Source organism: Typopeltis vanoorti, chromosome 5 (genome assembly GCF_054136105.1).
Source record: "Typopeltis vanoorti isolate ZY-2024b chromosome 5, IOZ_Tvanoo_1.0, whole genome shotgun sequence".
NCBI classification, from domain to species: Eukaryota; Metazoa; Arthropoda; class Arachnida; order Uropygi; family Thelyphonidae; genus Typopeltis; species Typopeltis vanoorti.
Window position 1 is genome coordinate 88,211,103 of NC_143553.1, and position 23,357 is coordinate 88,234,459.

Below are 23,357 nucleotides of genomic sequence, written 5' to 3' on the forward strand. Positions count from 1 at the left end.
TCATCATGATGGCTAGCTACTCAATGAGAAGAACATCCAAGATGTGCGTGCGTTAGGATTTTGATGAAAAAAGATGACCAAACCTGATATTCGGTAATCTTTTTGGTTTAATATTTCCAATGACTCTGTGAATGTTCTGAGGAAGAAATCGCAGACTTTTGATGCTCTTCTCATCACATAGCTAGCCATCCGAAGCAAGCTCCAGAGGATGGAATATTCCTAATAGTACATTGTACATATATTTCTAGGAGATTTGGTCGTGTCTATCACAAAGACATTCTCATTAGTTGCCATCCTAGGCACTTGCCTCTTGCTCTTTGCAAATGGATCGCCATCTTCCTCTCTTCAGTTCTTCAGTCACCACGTGTTGTGGTAGATGGATCCACTCTTTGGATGTCCCAACCAATGCAGGAGTACTCTGTGCTTTTGCGCACTTGCCGAACTAACTTCTGTTCGTTCTCTTTTAATCCATCCATCTCCGTTCTTTGGAACAACCTCTTTCATTTTGTCTTATATATATACGTTTGTATGTGCCTAAGGAATTTAGGAACGTGCTTGGAAATATACCACAATGGTCCACAGGTCTACACATTAAATAACTATTATTATTTTTTAATATCTTAATTAAACATTACTGCTTTTTCATTCTATTTTATGCTTAAATTAAGAGATGTAATAGTTATTAGAAGTACAGAAAAATATTGATATTAAATATTAAAAGTTTTAAGAAAATTCTCACTTTAGGGTTAGGTGAGCTGCAGTTAACTCGTTTCGAGATAAGCAAAAATTGAAAAACTTGAGGATACTTCATTTAGGGCAGTTGTGAGCTGTCTTCTGCCCTAATGAAGCAACGGCTATACTCAGAGACAATATATTGCATCTAGTCCTGGACTAATCCCTTAAGATATCTAGTCGCTACGCAAGGAGGAAAAAAGAAAACAGATGGTGGAAAAACTGGAAGAAAAAAAAAAGCAAATCAGCTAATTTAACAGACTGTTCCATACAAAAAAATAAAAATAAAAAATATCAGAAAAAGTCAAGAAATCGAAGCTAAAGTAAATAAAAAAATACTTCCAAGTAAAGAATTGTAAAAAAAAAAAAAAATCAGGGAATGAAACATTCTGCCTCGTTTGCATGCAACCGTATAGAAACAACCGACCAAAGCAATGCCGGATGAGCAAGTCATGCCATATGCAGGCGGACGAAGCACGCACTGATGGCGATGACTGTTTCACCTGCCAGAAATTGTTAAAACAGAAAAGCAATTAATTAGATAACAAAAGTTTAGTCATTAGCAAATAAGCTAATTTTTATTATTATTTAAATAACGTACTAATGACGGTAACTTCTGGCCTGATTATTAAAAAGAATAGAAAGGAATGAACATATTTTGGCAAGTATTAAAGAAACTTTTGTGTAATGTTTAAGTTATTTCCAGACAAATTAAGATTGTTTTGACATGATGTGACAATATTCAACCAATGACGTATAAGCTAGCTGGAAAATCCCATCCCGTAGATATGATTATGTGGATAAGATTAAATCAAGAATAAAAATAAAATCTTTCTTCATATCTATAATCAATTAAATCACGAGCTATCAGATACGAGAGATAAACCAAGGGGGGCCGACAGGAATGTCCCCCTCTCAACAACTCTTTTTAATCTTCTTCTTCTTCTTCTACGCGTTATTCTCGCTTCCTATGCAGGGTCCGCGTGTTACTTAGATGCGACTTCTTGTTAGTACTACTCCCAACCGACCCGTCGCCTGGTCTGCCCCTGGGTGGGATATATTTTTTTGACTGTAGAGGCGTATGTTCACGGGGCCGGTTTGCCTGCTTGCGGGATGAAAAACGCCAGATAAACTGTCGGAAAAAACCCTACTGTCCTCGCCCAAGACCGGCTAACTTGGCTATGCCTGAGGAAGATCCTCAAATTCCTCACGTCCACAACGGGAATCGAACCTGGGTCAGCAACTCTTTTTTTAATATTTACTTAAATTAAATAATAATAAAATGGGATAAAAATTTCCATCAAAGTATTAAACTTTCTCCTACAGTGAACTTAAACACTCTTCTTTCTTGTCGACGACTAAATAATAATGACAAATTCTGAAGATAACTTACAGAAAGCTATTTTAGATCTAAATGAGACAGCCAAAGATTATGGTATGATAATATAAATAGAAAAATCAAAAACTATGGCCTTTAAAGGACAAGATCCGGCAAGAACTAAAATAGTAATAGATAACAAGATCTTAGAACAGGTGAATTCATTTAACTACTTAGGATGTACGATCACATAGGAAAATGAAAAAAGATATAAATGTAAAAATTGCAAAATATCTAAAAATAAAGGTGTAATTAACTCTATATTTAAACCAAACCTAGTTCAAAAACAAACCAGACTAAAAGTATACAATACATTAGCCCTACCAGTCTTAATGTATGGAACGAAATCTGGACAATAAAACAAAAAGACAAACAAAGATTAACAACAGCAGAAATGAAGTTTATGAGAAAATCTGCAAAGTATACCCTATTTGATCACAAAAGAAACGAAGAAATTATGAAAGAATTAAACCAAGAACCAGTAATAGAAAAAAATTAAAAAATATAAAATATAAATGGATGCAACACGTTGAAAGAATGAAAATAGAAAGATTACCAAAACAAGCTTTAAAATACAAGCCATTAGGGAAAAGAAAACCAGGAGGTCCTCTTAAACGATTCAACGATGACCTCTAAGGCCGGAACAGGCCACTCTAGGCCTAAATCCTTGATATGCATGATGATGATGATGATGATGATGATGATAATCAATTGGCTGGTATCAAATCTAATTCTTGACGTAGTTATAGAAGATAAATGCGAATAATTATTTTCATTTGGCTGATATTATCAAAGAAAGCATTGCTGTTAGTGCTAACAGATTCACATTACATCCACAGAATGATAGTAATGCATCTAATGGAAGGATGCATCACTTCTAAAAATAGCCCGTTGTATAGCGAGTATTTAAAATAAGAAATGCATGGGATGTTTTGTCTTTCTCAAAATGTGCGGTTTACTAACCATTTCAATAACTATGGTTATTGAAATTTTTGTTTGATGTTAAAAAATATAAAAATGATAACTACAATTATCCACATTAATGTTGCGTGCTTTAGTTGGAGCACTTTGTTAATGAAATTTGGTATTGGGAATCGTTTCTCATATTTAACGTTTAGCATTAAACGTTAAATACTGAACAATAAAATTCTTTTTGATATCATTCTACTTCCAGTCGGCCATAAATGTTTTCCACAAGTTGACTGCATCACCTGAAATGCACTCATTACTGCTAATCGTTCACAGTAATTGTATAAGTTCCGCTATCTTTAGAACTCACCGACCTTTAGAACGCTGGCAAATCACGCTGAAGACAAAAGTGGCTGTTACGTCCTAGGACCTAACAGCCACCGTAGGCTTCATCATGTGAAATGTTGCTGTTAGGTCGTAACTTCGTGCGTCGATTATAAATGCCTAAAATAGTGCACAGAGAAACAGTAATCGATCTGTATTCACATCAGAAGGAAGATCATCATTACGAGATCTACTTAGTTAATTTCTAGAAACTTCGGTGAAATTTAATATCAAATGAATGGACTCAGGTTTACTGTTTAGTGTTCAGAAACTTCTGACAACGCAGTGTACTTTGACATTTGGAAGAGATAATCATTACATATGCATAATGTTTAATGAAATTTTTCGCTGAACAAGTAAAGTTTTCCGCAGGTGTAATAATTATGTATCATGATTTCTACACCTCTCTTTCTCTTTTCCCAAAACACCCCCAAAATGTCATAAAATAAAAGCTGCGCAGTAAACCTTACACAACACACTTCACTGACGTTAAAAATGGGAGCAGTAAGCGATATCCAGTAATTACTATGCATGAGCACATTACTTCTCATTTTCATAGCATCCTGGGTAATAAATAAGTCTGTTGATCCAAAGGTGATAACGTACTAACCACAGATGTTAGAGCAATTAAATTTAGAACCAGGTTAACGACACGGGGGGAGCATAATATAAATATCGAAAGATTTATAGTAACTACATATTAGCTATATCATCTTCTGAGTTTTGCTTTACTGAGTGAAAAGTGGAAGGACTGTGATTTATGCGTCCAGAACACTTTTTTTCTTTTTTGCTTTTGTCAGAACCAATAAATATAATCAGTTGGCACACTGACATTATACATTATATAACCAGACAGGATGTCGAAACCAAAGGGAGTGAAATAGAAAGAAAAGGAAAATATAGAAAAGTTAGAGATATGTATATTATACATTGCATCAACAGTAACTGTAAAGTGCTTAGACAATAAGGTTTCCTATAATATAGTAGCTAGTAATAAAAATTAGTAGCTAATCCGCGCGGTTAGTCTACTGGCTTTGCTCTTCGCAACCATATGCCTGGGGAAGGAGTGTCATAGGTTCGATTCCCGCCGACGAGGTGAGGAGCTTAAGGATCTATCATAGCCGATCTTGGGCCTGGACATCAGGTTTTTTTACGCCAGTTTATCTAGGGGTTTTCATTCCGCAAGCATTCAAACCAGCCCCGTGAAGATACGGATTACGGTCATGAACACTATCCTTAGTGGATGCAACAAGGAGTGACGAACCGGCCGCATTAATTTTGTCGTGAACCGCTCATTAGGGGACTCTACCCCGTCGTAAAGAGATGGATGAGATCAATCAATCAATTTAAAATTATTTACAAAACATTTGCAATTCATTCATTATGAATTAATTTAAATTAAAATTCTAACCCGTAATTCATACCTTTAAAAAGTAAAGATTCTAAATTTAATGCAAATCTGTCCTGCTAAAGTGGCTCTATGATATCACGGACAGACAGACGAACGGACATAGTGATCCTAACAGATCCGTTTGGTTCCTCTTTAGGATTTATTTTGCAAAATACATATTAAAGGGAAAATTAATTCTTCCGTGAATGTTTACAAGATTTCAATAACTAGAAATGGTTAGTAAACAGCACATTTTGAGAACGACAAAACATCTTGTGCATTCCTTATTTTAAAATACTCGCTATACAACGGGCTATTTCTGATTAGAAGTGATTCATCCCTCTATTAGATGCATTACTAGCATTCTTTTTCATAACAGATATCTATTTCATCAGTCACAAATGTTGATATATATATATATATATATTTTTTTTTTTGAAATTTTTTTTGAAATTTGAGAGGTTTTTGAAATCTTCTGCTAATGGTTTTCGTACAAGATATTCTAATATCATGCAGACACTTCTATTTACGAATGATGTTGAACGAATCGTGCGAGTTTGAATTTTACACACACACACACACACACACACACACACACACACACACACACACACACACACACACACACACACACACACACACACACACACACACACACACACACACACACACACACACACAGTATACTTTCTTCCGTGTTCAAATCGATATAATATTTTCGATTAGTCACAGTTGAAAATCTATTTTAAAAAACTATTTTTAAATTAACAACAAAATTTATATTGAAAGTTGTGATGTATTCCTGTTTACTCCTTTCTTATCCCAGTTCTGAGATCAATTTTTTTATCGATATCAGAACTGAGTTAGTTGGTCATTCGTCCCACTAAAACATAAACCAGTGCCGTTACCAATTTGACATTCATTTTCATTCCTATATTCCCTAATAACCATCATCTGTCCTTAAAAATAAATAAAAGTTCCAATTATTAGTAAAAACAAAAGTAAGTAAATAAATTAAAAGAATCGCATCATCGGGAAAAAAAAAACATTAGGGAAAAACATTTTAATATTCGTCATCAGGTATGCATTAAAATTACTCAACTGTCACTCCAAAATTATGATAATTACAGACGAAAATTCAATAATTCTAACCACATTGTAATTTTCATACAATTTATTGGGCAAACACGTAAAAAGAAAGTGATGTTGTTACCCATTTCTATCTTTTGCCATCTATTATAATTACGATTCATAAATAAACGTGATAAAGATTAGATTTTGTACATGTTTACGTATTTCCATTGATAGAGATCAGAAATATCGTCTTTTTTTTAAGCATCAACTTATTCCATTATTTAGTCCAAATAAAAATAGTTTAATGCAACGCTCCGAACAATTTGCTTTGCGTGTGCTAATGAAATATTGTGCCATGACGTTTCCCATTTAAATAACTACACATTACAGACGGTATTGTTATGGCAGATAATAGGAGTGACCGTGGATCGAATAAATTACCTCTAGCTCATGCAAATACAAGATAACACATCCGTTTCTAACGAAAATATAATTTTATGAAAGGGACAAAGAAATTTAATTTCCGTCGCTAAGTTGTAGAAAATGAAAGATAAATTCCATTTCCTGCGGAAGTTTGCGGTTGGTTATCTTGATGTAACGAGTAGGTAATAGTTTATCATTTATTTGACAAAGGAATATTAATATAGTCCGCTTCAAAACTGGAAAGATAAATTATCGCTATTTTAATTAGTCCGCTTCAGAATCTGGAACTTCGTGTCAGGTCCAATATTTGCCACACACACACACACAGAAATAAATTACATACTCTCCAAGTGTAGGTGATGTTTCATTAACTCTGTGTCCATTACTTTTTTACTGATAAATTTGACTTTGATAAGACTTCGTTAGTTGTCAATTTTTATGCCAATATGATGACAACATAAAGGTGAAACGGTCTTTGGTTAAAGACTAAATTCGTTGTGCGTATCAACGAGAGAAAGTTCTGCTTAAGGGCAGACGATGTCTGTCACGCGACACACTTTTCAGTTAACAAAGAATTTTTCATCAGATACTAAAATGCGAAAAAAAGAAAGAAAGAAATCGTCTGTCAATATCAGAATCGCTATTTTTTGTAATTTGTCGTCTGCTATTTAATTTTTCTAATTCCTTTTTTTTTTCAGTTTATGCTTATGTCGTCTGCTATTTTATTATTACAATTCTTTTTTTAAGTTTTATGCTTATGTCGTCTGCCATTTTATTATCTCAGTTTTTTTTTTTAGTTTGTGTTTAATATGAATTGATTTCTTTATTTTATGTTCTTCGCCTTTAATCCGATCCATATTCAAATTACGTTCTATTTTGCAAATATCTATACTTAGTCGATTTTTTCAATAATAAATTATAGAATTTAAAATAAATATATAAAATTGTGAAATAACCCCTATCTCTTGTACTTTATTTCTCAAATTTCTCCACGGAATATAATTCTAACCTTCATCAAATAGAGTAAGGAGTAAAAACAGGCTACGTTTTCCTTTTATATTGTAATCATTTTAAAAGATTACCGCCTTACCTGTAGATTAGAACCCGTTTTTGACAACTTATTATACAATGATATTGGAGAATCGATACGGTGTAATCTCACCGACCCTCCCCTATTTCGATAAGCGGAACTGTGTTTAACAAGAATCGGGGTAATTTTAGAATTTTTGCTGTCAGCATCTGAAATAGACGCGAACGACAAGTATACGTTGAACCAGACTGGCAATCTACCGCCATCAATCACCGTTAGTAATCTCAAGAACTCTAAAATAACAGGGTGTCAACTAAATCTGTTGTAGAGAAAAGGCAACTGAAACTGGCTTTAAGGTCGTTATAAGCCTAACACTACAAAACTTCTTTTAAAAGTTTTCAACAAAGTCTTGTTGATTCGCCTTGAATATATTGAAGTGCGTATGAAAAAAAAAAATGAATCGAATATAATGCTGATTTTCTTTGACGCCTTTAAAAAATAAGCTACCAGCAATTCGCGAGTGTTTGCTTCAGAAATTTTAGCGTGAAATTCAATTTACTCGAAATAATACTGCAATAATATAAAAATGAAGTCGGTATTTCAAAACAGAGTTTCAAATAATTTAACTGTTCGATTTTTTAAGTGAAGCTAAGAAATAAAATTATTTTGTTTAATGTCATTTAATCAGGATAATGATTTTAAATTTAATTTGGAGTATTTTCATAAAATATTCAAATTAAGGAATGCAATTTAAAATGTCATAAAATTTAAATAAACTGTGTGAAAAAATAACAATGAATTAAAAAATATATATAGACTAATGAGCCAAAAGTTTATGACCACTCAACATCTGTACAATCAAACTGCACAGTGGACGGGAACTTGTGGCGGTCGTATCCTGATGGATACGGACTTGATGCATCTGGACTCTCCCAGCAAGATAACGTCGTAAGTATTGCAAGGTTCAAAGAGCATTTTCAAACATTCCATGCGTTTTTCCTCACCGCCTAATTGTCCTCATTTGAAATCTATCGAACATTTGTTGGACCATGTTTAACCCATTGGTCGATGGAAGTGCCTCGCCGACCTTCGGTACGTTATTCTGGTCCCTAGTACTTCATAACAACTTCCGTGGTCAAGTAGAGTCAATGCCAAGACGGGTGCAAGAAGTTATCTCGGCCAAAGAAGTCTCAACCCACTATCAGGTAAGCGGTCATAATATTTTGTCTCATGGGTGTGGTTGGATTCTTTTTATTATTGTATAACTATTATACATTAACTCATTAACGTTATTTATTCTACATTCTGATTTGTTTACTCAAAGTCTAAAGTTGACTCTGTAAAAATGAATTGCCAAGCAATATTTCTCTCTGCATAATTCTTTATGCTAAAAGATTAAAAATAAACAAGAAAACTGCCGACAAATGGATGCAGAATTAAAAATTCAAAAGTTTTTATTGAAATGTAGCCTCCTGAATTGCTTTCCTCTCTCAGGTGTAGATGTGATAGAATGCATTAGGATAGAAAGAATCACGCTATCTTGAAAATTATACATATGGATGATGCAGTAGAATCTCATACGATGGAGGTTCGCTTTCTCTCTTCTAAAATGGATCTGTCATTTTGAATTTTATTACTACTTCTCTTTTTCGGTTTGGAAGATCTTATAATGACCAAGGGTGTTAATTTGTTATTACAAGTTGCTTAATTAATTAAGTTTATATTTAATTGAAAAACATTTTTTTTTTCAATGAAATTGTTGGCGTTGATATAATGACCGAACTTCCTAATTTATAGAAATATGACGTCTCATAGCAACAATCAAAACTACAATTGCTTTCTATTATGTAGCAAAGTGACAAAATATGATAAAAATAATTATTAGAAGAAATCTTTAAAAAATTTTTTTCGGCTTTGTTTAGGGCAGCAACAATCGAATTTTGTTTTCACCCAAATTCCATTCAAATTAAGTTGTTCATTTAATAAACTTTAGTTAATAGAGAGGCTAAATTAAATTGGTCTTTATTCTAACAGTCTTGCATTATGAAACCAAAAAAACGTTGCCACCAGACTACACAGGCTCCCATTTGACGAAATAAGTAAGGAAAATTCCTGCAATGAGAGAAAAATTTACAAATCTCCACTTTTATTACGTAAAACATTTTAAAAACTACTTAGTCAATGGTTTACAAACACTAATACACCGTTTTTCAAATGAGTCTGTTTGTCCAAAGATAAAATTCTCTGAACTTACAATTCTAAATGATATACTAAAGCCTTATAATCGTAATAATCAAAATAAATTATTGTTACTTTTACTGATATTTCTGCATTATACTTTCAAACTATCGAATTATGAAAGACACCATTAATATTCTTATATACATAAGAAATAAATTCTTTAATGTTTTTAAAATATGAATTCCGGTAGGCTTATGTCCGGATTCCAGTTAAGGTTAGACACAGATATGAAATCATACATTCTAAAAATCTTGTTTATAAAAATACATTTTAATCATATTCAGAACTCACGGAGTTTAGAAATTCAAGATTTGTTCTTTTATTTATCATCAAATACTCCTTGGAAACTGACTAATTGACAAGTTTTTTGTTTTTTTTTACATTAATAAAAAAATATTATTTATATTTCATTTCAATACTGACTTATTTGCTGTCAGTCATATGCAAAAAGGGTTTCATTTCCTTCTCCAGAAAACACTGTAATTTTGAACCCTCAATTCAAAATATCGACCAAAATACCGCTTATCGGTTAGGATTACAAAATGGCCACAGGTGCTGAGGCACTCTCTGCCCTTATTCTCCTCAAAATCATTGACAGCCATGGGTTAACTATCATTGATGGTTAAGAGTCGAAACGAGCTGCTCACCGATATTTTTTCCAAAAAAAAAAAACGAAGTTAAATTTCTTTACCCGGTATGTGACCACCTCCCAATTATGGAAGACCAGAAGTGGTTGAAAAAGTGTTCGATGTTTTGCCTCTAGAGAAAGGTTTATGGACGAGGTAAAAATGAATACAAATACAATTGATGGGCTGGAAATCCGGCTAGTTCCAAATAAAACAGGCGTTACAGTTTATTTTTTTTAAATCCAGGATTATTTTTTTAAAACAAAACGCATAAAAATAATCGCCACTACATGAGACTTTGTCAATTCTGTGTATTAAACAGAAAAATATTTTTCTTTGTATAATTAGGAATGCAAAAAGGAAGAGATTATATGAGAGAAGTCAGGGATCTAATTTTATGAAACCCAATTAAATATTCTTCTACATTTCTTGTCGGTTGAGGTTTGCGTGCGTTTGAAACATTACCCTTTAATTGAAAACGATGCTGTTTATTCCTTGTTGTTTCTGTGGAAAATAGCCCAATCGAAAGATTGCGAGCAAATAAAAATGGAATTAAAACTTTAGCGCTTTTACGGCAGTGTGTGTGTGTGTGTGTGTGTGTGTGTGTGTGTGTGTGTGTGTGTGTGTGTGTGTGTGTGTGTGTGTGTGTGTGTGTGTGTGTGTGTGTGTGTGTGTGTGTGTGTGTGTGTGTGTGTGTGTGCACGCGCGCGCGGAATTAAAAGTAGAAAAGGATTTTGGTGTGGAATTTCCTAACCCAAATAATGATGTAGGAGGCAACTCGTTCAACGTGAATAAGTATTTTAAAATAAAGCGAAACTCAGCACTATGGGAGGGAAAAAATCTATTATTTACGTTCGGAATATACATTTCAGTTTAATTAAGAAACGTAATGAACCTGGGACAAAATGAGATTTTCCTTTGCCCATCACCTATCAAAGTAATGTTACCATAATGGCATCTCATAAGGCTAACCAAAGATTTTTTAGATTGCATCCGTTTCTGCTATTTCATTTAGCATCGAACATTTAAAACAAAGTGTTCGCTAGTCCCTAAGAAAGAATAAGACAAGTCGTATTTAAATACCAGCTCGGTTAAAAGGCTGCGATTACAACTTTTATTCTCTTACTACAGAAAAATCAACGATGGTATTAGAAGATCATTTCTAGGTGGCTTAATGGGATTTAATATGTTCCTAAGAATATTTTGTCAGTACGCTATTGAATACAAATACTTGAAAATAAGACATTGACTTTATGTTATACTGGTTTTCAGATCCCCTATTTTACTAGTAGTCTACTAATGCAACACCCACAACCAAATTATTTTCGGTTAGTTATAACTATCACGAATCTCTGGAAACTATCGCGTAGTTGTTTTGGTAAAATGACAGATAGTTTAATCCTGAGTTTCATTTAAAAGCATCAGAGGTTATAGAGTAAACACTCTAGTAATGAGTCCGTAGAAATACGATCCGAAATGAGCTGGCTTTCAAATCTATGCGCTATCAATTTCAAGCTTGCAATGGTGTGGATTGCTCAGTTTCGGGAGGGGGGGGGGTAGAAATCAATCTTCCTATTATGTTTAATACCTAGATTGGAACTATAATGATCTCTTTCCAAAGAGTGAGTGAATGACAGATGATGAAGTTTATGCGCACACAGTAACTGTTCCATGACAGCTATTTCTCTAATTTTAATTTATTTTGTTTGGTCATTTCGGCAAACACCTGAATCATATATTTCCAATCCTCATCTTTTCAAAAAACATTTTAATACATACTTTCTTTCTCTTTGATTTCTTAAAAAACACGACAATTGTATTATAGGTTTTATGGTCTGTCGTTTATTCATTTCGACATCCTTTTTCTTTTTCCCACCTTCCTCCATTTTTGCTGATTCTAATTATAAAAATAAAGTTAGTTACATCCAGTAAACAAAAAAAACAACAACATTTTGTGAATACTGCAGTCAAATTTCATGCACTATTTGAAAATAATGAAACAAATTTAAAAAAAAAAATATACAGTTTCATATCGCTCTTAATGGTATACACTGCTAGTGTATCAATTATAATTGTATGCATGTATTATTTATAAATTTAATAAATATTTTATTTTTTAATGTGGTCCTATTCATTCTTTATTTAAAATCCAGGGAAGGAAGCTGTTTGTAATGCTTCTAATTTCGGAGCAGAGGAGAGTTATAGAAAAGACACATCAGACGCCCCAGTTTGTGTACTTTAATCAATCAAAAACTAGAATGGAAAAAATAGAGCAATTATAATAAATGGAAAGAGAGAAATAATCACCTATGATTTATTGATGACATTGTTCTTTCAGGAAACTCGGATTTATAGAAGTTCAAAAAAGAATCAATGAATTGAATGTATAAAACAAAAGAGACAATATAAACAAACAAAAGAAATCATGTATAATAAATACATAAACCCAAATCCAGTACAGATGGGAACACCTGGAAACTGATATAGTAATGCCATGTTTACCTATACTGATCTTCTTGATGTTTGCCTGGGGCAAAAATATCACATTACAGGGAGGCTGTGAGGTAGAAATAATATGAATAATTCAAGTTGATTAAGTAGCCTTTTAAAAACACTCAAAGACATCCCAATCAGTCTTACAGAAAAATACTCGGCACTTGTATACCTCTGATCATACCCTATGGAAGTTAAACATGGACTTAGATTAAATTTGACCAAACAAGTTGAATACTAACCACAATAAAACGGAATATTTAGTGTAGACAAAAATAACGATACTTGGATCAGAGCTCGAAGATTGAGAGAGATTGTAACAGTCATTAAAAGAGTCTGCGTGACAGCAGGAAAGTCATATTGCAAGAGATAAAGCTCAAGAATGGAAAAATCAACTGAATAACATCTGAGAGATGGAAAGAGAACTATAGAAAGATCACAGAGATTTGGAAGACGAGATTAAAATGATGACTGGAACTAAATGGCACAGAAAAAGTTTGAGATAGGAGAGAATTGATGATTTGGAGGAAACCTTAGTCTAGCAGTGGATAGAAAATTACTGGAGAAGAAGAAGAACAAAATAGAATAAGCACTGATAGAACAATGTGTTAGAAAGGTTTGTATTTTGAAAAACAAAATATAAGTTTCATCATTTCAATTGCTTCAGATTCTATTTAATACGTTTTACGTGCATCCCGGATTGATAAGAACTATGTTATTATCCAGGATGCTTGATGATAAAATTCACAGTTTAATGCCAGTTTCTAATGTTGAGAAAGTTCGCTGTCCTCAGTATAAATAATCATTTCTGGTGGAGTTTGTTGTAGTAGAATCCAGTAAGCCTTCAGCGTACAAAGCCCTCTAATGATATTTCATGTGGTCTAAGGCTCTTAATACCACAGAAAACAAATAAGGCCGTTAAATCAAGTTTTTAGTAAACTTAAAAGAAATGGATAAGGTATTAAATTTAAAAAATTGCAGAATTAAAATCTTATGGTCTTATCTATTCTTAAAATAGGTTTAAATTAATATTATTCTTAATGTTCATTTTCTAAATATCATCCTGTTGGCTGAAACAGTTATTATGCACAAAATTGTAGAAATAATAATACAATGCTAACGTATTCATTAACTTAAAGCTCATGGAATTTTTTTTTTGAAAAAATTCAAAAATTCTTCAATTTCTTACAGCTCAAGATAAACACGAGGTTTACATCTTTATAACTGAAAAACTAAAGAAATTTTTATAATTAAAAACTCAGTGCTATTCTTTTGTTGCTTTTCTTTGTACGTATACCTTAGAACCTAGACGATATTTTATACAAAAAAAAAAAGAAGAAAAAAGGAAAAAAATTCGTTAGGGTCTTTAGGAAAAGCGCCTTATAAACTAAGTTTGACTGTCTGGAATGTTTTAGAAAGTTGAATTTAATAGTCGAAAAAAAATTAAATTTCTGTAAAAATGCGTGAATATATTTAAGTAATAAAATATTATAAAAAATGCCACATTAGGCAAATAAATGATCGCGTTTCAGAGGAAAAACTACATTATGATTAAATGTGCGTAATGTGTAATCATTTTTAATTATTATTCAAGTAAAAAAAAATAGTAAAAACTGATATTTATAATAAAAATGGTCTCCGCTTGTTTTAAATGCACGAGGGTTAATTATACTACAGAAAACAAATCTTACCCTTAATTTTTTAGGTAGTCATTAAGCAAGGGTTAATGGATTTCTACTTTTCAGGAATCTAAGAAGTACACATTTAGATATTGTAACTGAAAGAACGAAGGGATAAAATGATCACAAAAAAATACTTCAATTACGAATATTATACATGTAGGAAGTGCAAATGCATCTTATATGGTAACTGGAATTAGTAGATAGATCATAAAATGATTTTTTTTTTAATGTAAACTGTTTCTAACAAACAATTCAAATATAGTTTAAGGACTTCGCTATACCTTTTTCCCTGTGTTCTGTTATTATACATGTTCTTTTAAAACGCATGCGTGATAACAAGTAGATGACGTCATATGCGCAAATGAAAACAGTTAATCTATACATAGGAAGACAAAAGCGAATCAAATCACATACGCACTTACTTTATTTTAAAATGAGTTATTTAATTTATAAAATTAACAAATATGTTCAACATCAATTATAGATTTCAACACAAAATTTCTAAACATTTTAAGATTTTATATTATTATTTGAAACAAGCAATCATTCAGTAATGAAAATTGCAGATAACCGAACATTCCTCTTGGAACGAAACTAAGTTAAGGATCCTAATCCAAATTCTTTTTTTTTTATTTTTATTAGCTCGTTTCCTCTCTGTCTCTCTCTCGAATAGACAATCTTCTCCATCTTGATTCTTTAAGAGCAGAGCCCAAGATTAGTCATGGTAGCATTCGTTTTCAAAATGTGTGTGTGGGAACATAACACTTACAACTGTGAGGTGTTTGGACTGACGTTGCGGATAAACACCACAGTTATATGGGAGTTCTCACGAACTGCAGTTCGATCTGTCCTACACCATACACATCGGCATTTGCTGTATACTATATATATATATATATATATATATATATATATATATATCACTCTAGACTAGAGCAGAGACAGGAAACCAATAAAAATGGTACACGTTCGGTGAGTAGTCCAGCATCAACAACTTCAGTCTGGCTATTACGTCCATAGCAGGTAAGGCTAGCAATTCCAATCATACTGAAGATTATTGTACACACACACACACACACACACACACACACACACACACACATGCGCGCGTGTGTGCATGCACGCACAGCTGAAAGACGACAAAGATGATAACAAAACTAACACAGCAAACTTTGAAAAGATGGAAGGGTCATTCTGTTTCTATCACATAAAACAAACAAAAAATATTGGGGTGTGATAACCAGTAGCTCATTTACAACACCGAGTTGGTGGGCAATCATGTGAGTTGTTAGTTTGCTATTCGACTTTAAATAAACAATACAAAGTAATGATAATTAAATTAAGTTTTGGGATTTTATTTCAATTAATGTTTTCTTTTATGTAGTTCTTAAATGAATTCAATCTTAATTAAAATTAGTTCAATTGAAGCGAATTAAGTTGTGCTGTATAATTATTTGAAACGACGTACTGCTTAAAGTCAATAAATTACGTTACTCTGGATAATATTTCAATTATAGAAATATTACTGCATTTAACATTCATTATAAAAGATTAGCAGCAAAGTTGTTATTTTTGCATTCGAAATTGTCTTTGAAGATTTATATCCATTATGAGGAGAATTTCCGAAATATTTATAATGTTCATATGGTTGACTGTTTGTCTATTCATACACTTATAATCTTGTTCTGAATAGACGAATTTTAAAATTTCAAAACATTAATTATTAATTAAAATTTATGTTTTTTTTAAAACCAAATTTTGTTTTCAGTCGCCATTTTAATGAGAAAAACTTAGAACGGCCCTAAACAATAAGAAAAAATCTATTAAAATGACATTGTGCTTGATTAAAATTATCAACGAATCAGCCAAAGTTATGAAATCAGTACGTTATGTGTGTGTGTTTCGAGGTGGTTTTCCTGACAAATATATGTCAAGATGCTAATTTTTTATTTAAAAATTAAAATAACTTCCAAGTTCTATAAATAAATTCGTAAAAATTCTCTAAGAAACATGAAGTAAAAAAACTGAACTTGCATGAAGTGCTTTAAAATATTTCCTTACTTCTATAAGACGGAAAAAAAATCTTTCACATTTTCGTTTTGCTTTAAAAACAAAACATTTGACATAGCCTCTTATTTATACATCCACCAACCCTTAAGACTTTTATCTTTGCCACCGAAATCATCTGGAGGGTAGTCATTTGTCTCGTCTGTCTCATTCTTGTCAGAGCTGCCTCCCTACTTTATCTGCTCCTTACTTCTGTGAATATTTTTATCCAAAGATCGAGACAAGGGGGGGGGGACATTACTTGACTAGAAAAGCCTTTCGACATTCTTATGAGATTAAACAAAGATCGATAATTGGGGGAACGGGGTAAGGAGTGGGGGCAGAGACTGATGGACTATTTCTAGTGATCACCGACTTTCTTATTGTACTCCAGTGGGAGAGCTGACAAGATAATCCATGCGATTCGGAATGGTGGTTGTTTGGGCAGTTAACCCAGATCCTTTGATCGCCAAACACACATTTGCGGTTCGAATGTAAAGAGCATTAGCGCTTTGTTAGGACACATCTAGCAATGATCCTTAGCTTCGAGCCTCGGAGAGCTGTTCCCGCTGATCAAGCCAACGCCCTGTCGTCTTAAGCTGTTCTTATTTACTTGCGACTCTTCGAGATAATGTGATGTTCGAGAGGATTTCGGTAGGGGTACCAAAAAAAAGGGGGGGGGAGGGTGCGCGGTTCTACTAGCAAATATGCCCACAGAGATAAAAACCTATCTGTCTCTTGAAGTTGTATACTTTGAAAAAGGTGCGCTTCTTGTGAAAAATCACGCCTCTTGGATGCTTACAGATATTTCTTATTACGTAGAAGAAGAAAAAAAAAACGCTGGAGATTAGCTTTGAATGGAATACTGATTGCTGCTCGTTGGAGTGTTATTCCGAAGAAGATTTATGCTAACGCAGACGGAGAGATACATAGATAGAAAGATGGACAGACAGAGAGAAAGGAAAAAAACCTCTTAAGTAACACTTTAATTCTAGCAATTCGCTCTAAGAAGAAGATGCGTCAGACAGATGTGCTTAGAAGTTGGTTCGACATCAGACATGCGAAATGCACAGCACTGATGATTTTCATTTAAGAGGGATGATGCTTCTGAAACGTCTTAATTAAAAGAAATATTGTAGCGTACCATTGAATTATTTTAGCAAAAAAGCTGCCATAAAATATATGTAAATATACAGGATATTGGTTACATTTTTTTTAAAAACATATAATACAGAGTAAAACAATATTGATTAAAATAAATACGCAATCTTAATTAACCAATCAAATAAAAACATATCTGTCTCTTGAGATTGTATACTTTGAAAAAGGTGCGCTTTAATCACTGACTGATTAAATGATTATTAGTTAGTGATTGCGTTATTTAACTCCAAAGGTTAAATTTTTGGAGTTTAAATCGAATATCTTGAAGAAAAAAGCAATACTTGAAATCTCTTTGCCTAATTTCTATTTCTAAGCAGAACTTCGAAATTAGAATGAGTTTTGCTATTGAAACCCGAAGGTGTCATGCCTAACCTAATCCTGTGGCCTCCTCTCTTTGAGAGGGGTTGCAGCTAATAACTAGGGAGATATGCCCCGCAAGGCGTGTTCTCGTTGCCTTCCTTGCCATAAGTACGAGTATTTATGGCTGTGTGTGTGTGTGTGTATTCACGGGATCAGTTTGCCTGTTTTGAGGGATGAAAAACTTGAGTTACCGGGAGGAAAATCCTCCATCTCCGTATGAGACTGGCTAACTCACCTTTGACTTCGTCCATCACATGAAGAACATAAAGGTTCTTCATGTGATGGACGGGAATCGAACCCACGTCTCTCCAACCAAAGGGCTTCGTTTATACCGACTGAGCGACGGAGGCTCGATTGTGTCATTATAAATCAATAAATCATATTAAGTTACATTTAATTACTGAAAACTTCAATCATGCAAATCATTTTCAATTAAAGTCAATTTTTCCCCAAAGTATAGATTTACATGGAAATAAGGGACGAGGGTGATTAAAAATTCCGAGTTTATTGGAAGAAAGGGCCTTCATTCTCTCCATGAAAGGGCTAACTCGACTTCACTTGAAATGGATTATAAGGCTTCTCTCTCTTAGTGCAGCAGGATTTAAACCTAGGAATTTCCAACCCTAAGAGTCTCCCTACCGACCCTAATACTGAAGCTTTTGCTCAAAGTCCAGTAAACATAATCTTGAAAGAAATTATCAAACAGTAGTTATGGTGATTCACTAGTTAACAGAATAATAGTTTAATATTAAAAAATGACTTCGAATACCTTAATCTTTTTCTTTCCTTTTCTGGAGTATTCTGCTCATTTCAATAAATTGGGTTACAAACTGAAGCTTCTTAGGCGAATGTAGGTATTCGTGCATTCGCTTTGCCTCCTTTTGCAGCTGTAAAAAATCCAAGATTCTGAAACAAAAACAAAAGCAAACAAACAAAAAAAAAACATTCGACACATCTATGGCTAACTAATTTAGCTTTGTTTAAAAGAATATAAAGATAAGGCCTATAAAAAATAGGCTTCTTTCTGAGGAAAGATTGTTTTCATTCAAAGATCTTACAATACTTCTGTAACACAGTCAGTAGTGATTGTTTGGATTGCTTGGAATAACGCAGAAGGAACCTAAGCTACGAAACCAGTACATTGTTTCTCATCTCGGAAAATCAGCGTTTTCCGGCATGAAAAATCCTTCTTACGGTCATATGAGATCAGCTAAGACCAACGTTCACCGATCGCCTTTAACGATCCTATAGGAAACTTGAACTCATTTATTTCTCTATGTAACTATGATCTCCTTAGAAAGATACAGATTCGAAGTCCGTCTGAGATGAAAAATCTTTATAATGTATTTTCACTTGATGGTGAGTTAGCCAGTTTAATAAGGCATTATTAAACTGGAGTTTTACATCCTGACAACTGGAGTATTACATTATTCAAAACAGGAGAATATCGGCACGAAAACGCTCGCAATTACAGACATAATATGCTAGTTTCACTACATTTATTGCTTCGACCATAATCTCAACTAACAAAACCAAAGGGGGGGGGAAGTGCTTCGATTGAAACGCAAATATCTTAACATCGCTACAGAAGCTGTTGGTGCATCAGATGCCGTCTGGAGTAAATTACTCAGTCCCTCAACATTTAATAAAACACAGAATTTTCTAATTAAACCTGATTATTTTAGGTTTTGTTTTTGTTAAATGAGTGATTTATTAAAAGCATTGGGCTTTGTAATCTAAAAAGAACAGTAATCCTATAGAATATATTCCAATTAGAATTTAAAGGATGCGATCATCATTGTTGTTGCTTTTAGCCGATGACGTCCGAGCATAGTACAGCGTTGTATACCTGTAGAAGGTTCCAAGTGGAACATTTTGGAGTATGGTGAGTTTATTGTTGTCGTCCGCTGTTTATATAATTAAACAAAAATTAATTTTGTTTAATTATATAAACAAATTGCTGATGGTTTGGATCTGGCTTTAACCTAATTCTGTTATTTTTAAATTAAAATGTCTTCACTGTTTTTTAAAATTGATTATATTACCAAAATAATAATTTATCTCGGTGCTTTGATTTTATCTACGAAGGGGAAAAATAATATCAGTTTTAGATATAATTTTTAAAAAATGTTCATCTTCAATGTCATTATTTATCAATGATAATTGGAGGAACTCATTAACAAGAATTACAAAATATGTTTGAAGAAACACTCGTAACTGGGAAAGACTCAAAAAAAAAAAAAACATTGCTTAAAGTTATTGAACAGATGCTAAGAATTTTCTATTGTCACTTATTAGTATAAAATAAGAAAAAAGTACTCAAACTAAAATCTCCAAGCATCGTTTGTGACCTAGTATCTAAACTGTCCGCTAAAAGTCCCCTCCTTTCCTATGTCCTATTATTTCAAGATCATTTCTTTTATCATTAGCGTAATGGCAAGTAGGGGGGCAATCAGTTTGTTTCACTTAAATGCGTTCTACAGTTGTCTACTGGGACTAGCGGTTTGCTCTAAACCTTCTAGACAGCTGATTTCTGTTTTTGCTAGCGACAGAATAATATCGCCAAGCTAATTAATGAAAGAGTGGTGGAATGCCAGTGAGTAGATCCGCATTGTCTTAAAATCACTTCTTCTGTTTTTAAATGTAGAAATATTTCCTATTTGATAAAGTAATAAATTATTTTTTGAGGGGAAGGGCTACTATTTTTTGTCAGAATTAAAATACATTGTATCAGTATTTATATTTAAAAATTAATTGCTAAATTTTATTTTAAAAGCATTTCTTGATAACTATTCTTGAATTCCTTATAGTCCTTATAAGGACTGGCTTAAAGGGGTGAAGCAAGATTGCTTTTCATCTTCCCCGTTATCTGTAGAGGACAGTGTAGAGATAAGGTGTTATTGAGCTATTAAAGCTCTGATCATGGCAGGAGGGTAACAGCAATAGCGGAGCCTCAGTTAGAACTTCATTGGCTACAGCATTGCCATCCGTTACCCTCCAAGGGTATTGGATTGAATTTTTGTACATATTTTCTTATTATATTACTCAGTTTAATATACTCTAGGGTGCAAAATGGAGAATTTCCATTACTGGTAGATTTTTTAATTAAATAATGAACTATGAAAATTTTTAACAGATATATTTACTTCCATCATATTTTATAACTAAATATAAAAATAATCTTAAAAATCAAAAAATATTTAAAAGAAACTTAACATCAAGGAAATTTTGATGCTGAAGGTTAAACAATATTATTTTTGTTCTCTGATAAATTTAGAAACTTTTAAGTATTTCTATACTTGTCTATAAAAGATAGATGGATCTATAATAATCCCCATAAAAATAACTCATTTATGAAAATTAAAGCTCTTTGGCTATAAATTTGACAATATATATATATATATATATATATATATAGCTTTCACATTTGTCTATAACATTTTATTTTTCTATTTTTAAAACTGCCTTTGTAATCAACGGTAATGGATGGAAATACTGTAGCCAATGAGCTCTAACTGAGGCTCGGCTATTGCTGCTACCCTCCTGCCATGATCAGAGCTTTATTTATTTATTATTATTATTATTATTGCAATCAAACATGCTTTTATTTTGGATAAAGTGTTTTTTATGAAAGTATCTGGATCATTCGTCCATATATTCAACATATGATTGTGCCACTGGATAGATGATGAATTTTTTTAACTTCAGGATGTTGGCTAAAAATTCATACATATTTCATAGTTGGTTTGATTCATATTTTGCCTTGTAAACTTAACGATACGTTATAATAATCGTTATAAACCAATCATTAACCCATTTTCATAGAAAATAACATTCGTAACATAGGCAAAGTTTCTGACGTTATCCCATTTTAATGAATGATGTCAAAATATATATAAATTTTATTCTCTGTTCGAAAACGATTCCAATATCGAAGAAATAAACAACGAATATCTTAGAATGTATAAAACTTTAGAAGTGGAATATTTCATTCTTAATAACAGTTGACGATTTACTGAAATGCGCGATCAAAGTTCAAATACTTCGAAATAAATTCTCGTAGAAAACAAAATTGTCTTCATAGTCGAATTTAAACTGCATGTTTATTCAAGTGGAATTCAATTCCCTCAGTGATTTTGTAATAATTTCCTTTTCCACGTACTAAAAAAAGAAACGGTATTGAGCTGTAGAAAGAATGTAAAGAAATACTTGATAATATGACACAGACGCGACTTTGATCTCGTACTCCATCTCGGAATGAATATCAGACGTTGTCACGCCGATACTTTTAATAACCAAATCTCACCAAACGTTTAACCTTATCTTGCACCCTTTTGTATTGACACATCAAATAACGAAATTTCGTTTGTGTGAAATATTTCTTAGATATTCGGTGTAGTAAATAAAAATATTATCTGCCATTCTTTGTATGCTAAGACTCTTTCAGTATTCAATGAAAGAAGTCATAAATTGGTTGAAAAGATTCCAATTCATCCGAAAACTAATACTTAAATGTTCTCTTTTAACAGCCTAAAGAACATTTTTAAATCGTTTCTATTGCTACAATTTCTAAAGAGAAATATAAATACTTATATAGGAAAATCATCACTTTTTCCGTATATATTTCTAGTTTATTTTAACAGATGTGTCATATGTCGATTCACTATAATGTACTTATTTATGTGCGGTTTGAATATGTCGTGGATTTTTTTTCAATCTATTTCTTTTCTATAATTTTGTGGTTTTTTTTTAACATTGTATTAATTAATGGTTTACATAAATTTTTGCAGCTTATTCTATACATTTATTTGATGTGCGAATTGCTTCGAGTATAGTTGCAGAAGAAAAATTAAATAAATAATCCAACATGAAAAATTAGTGTATCCACCGAACCTGTTTCTAATTCCAGATAAACTCTGTAAGCTCATTTTGTCTGCCTCAGAAACCTTTTGCTGCACTTAGTAACCTAGCCAGGCTTACAACGATGGCATGTGTTGTGATGAGTTACCCATCCTGACACCAGACTCACTTTTTACACTCAAAATATGACAGTTCTCGGTCTGTGATTTGCTCTTTGGATAAGTAACAGGAGGCTGCCAAACGACTATCGCATCTTCCTTCGTCAGGCATACAGCTAACTACTCGCACGGCATAAATTCTGTCATCTGTCACTCGGAAAGAAGAAAAAAAAAACACACATAAGAAGCTAAGAAAGATTTCTTTGACAAAGAGAGCGAGAGAAGAGATTGAGAATAATGTAGAAAATGCATTTACTAGAAAGAAGTAAACACATGAGTAGATGCATAATGACAAGTAAAAGAATACAACGCAAACACAATTTTTTGCGTGTGTTTTGTTCAATTAATTTTCAGGCGACATTGAAATAAGCAACACATCTATATAGAAGACAATGTATATCCCATGCAAA

The 23,357-nt window shown here is 32.7% G+C and overlaps 1 long non-coding RNA gene across 1 annotated transcript in view; it reads right to left on the minus strand.

Moving 5' to 3' along the window:
• LOC150106629 (uncharacterized) overlaps positions 1 to 18,965 on the minus strand; it is a 43,102-nt gene extending 24,137 nt beyond the window's left edge. The window contains exon 1 of the long non-coding RNA XR_016548322.1: positions 18,699 to 18,965. This is a non-coding gene — a long non-coding RNA (uncharacterized LOC150106629). The remainder of the gene's footprint in view (positions 1 to 18,698) is intronic.
• Between the last annotated feature and the right edge of the window lie 4,392 nt (positions 18,966 to 23,357).